Raw genomic sequence first — 469 nt, forward strand, 5'->3', positions numbered from 1 at the left:
ATATATAAAACTATATATACTTTTATTTACATCAATACATACATATTTTTAATTACATGACAATTGAAAAATAAATCATCAAAATTAAAAATTGGTGAAAATTTTGAAATACAAAACTACAATCTTAAATAATGTAGTGTAATATAAATTATTACTGTTTGTAATTCATAAATCGTATTGCCATGCCCAATATGAATCTTCAAACTATCCAACGAGATCATGCGGTTATAATGCTTGATTCTAGATACAAAGCGCCTTTTTTGAATGTGTGTTTTGAGTTGATGTTTGGCAACAAAGATGATGCTACAAAACATTGTAGATATGTTAGAATGACGTTAGATTCCATGTATAAAGAGTATTGTAAGTTGGACTCGAGTGATGGCACGGATATGTCTTGTATTAATGTTGAGGATGATGGTAGAGATGTTAATGATGATGTGGATGAGTATGCCTTATTTGACCAACTTCG

The sequence above is a fragment of the Cynara cardunculus genome (genome assembly GCF_001531365.2).
Source record: "Cynara cardunculus var. scolymus isolate 2C chromosome LG 12, CcrdV1, whole genome shotgun sequence".
NCBI classification, from domain to species: Eukaryota; Viridiplantae; Streptophyta; class Magnoliopsida; order Asterales; family Asteraceae; genus Cynara; species Cynara cardunculus.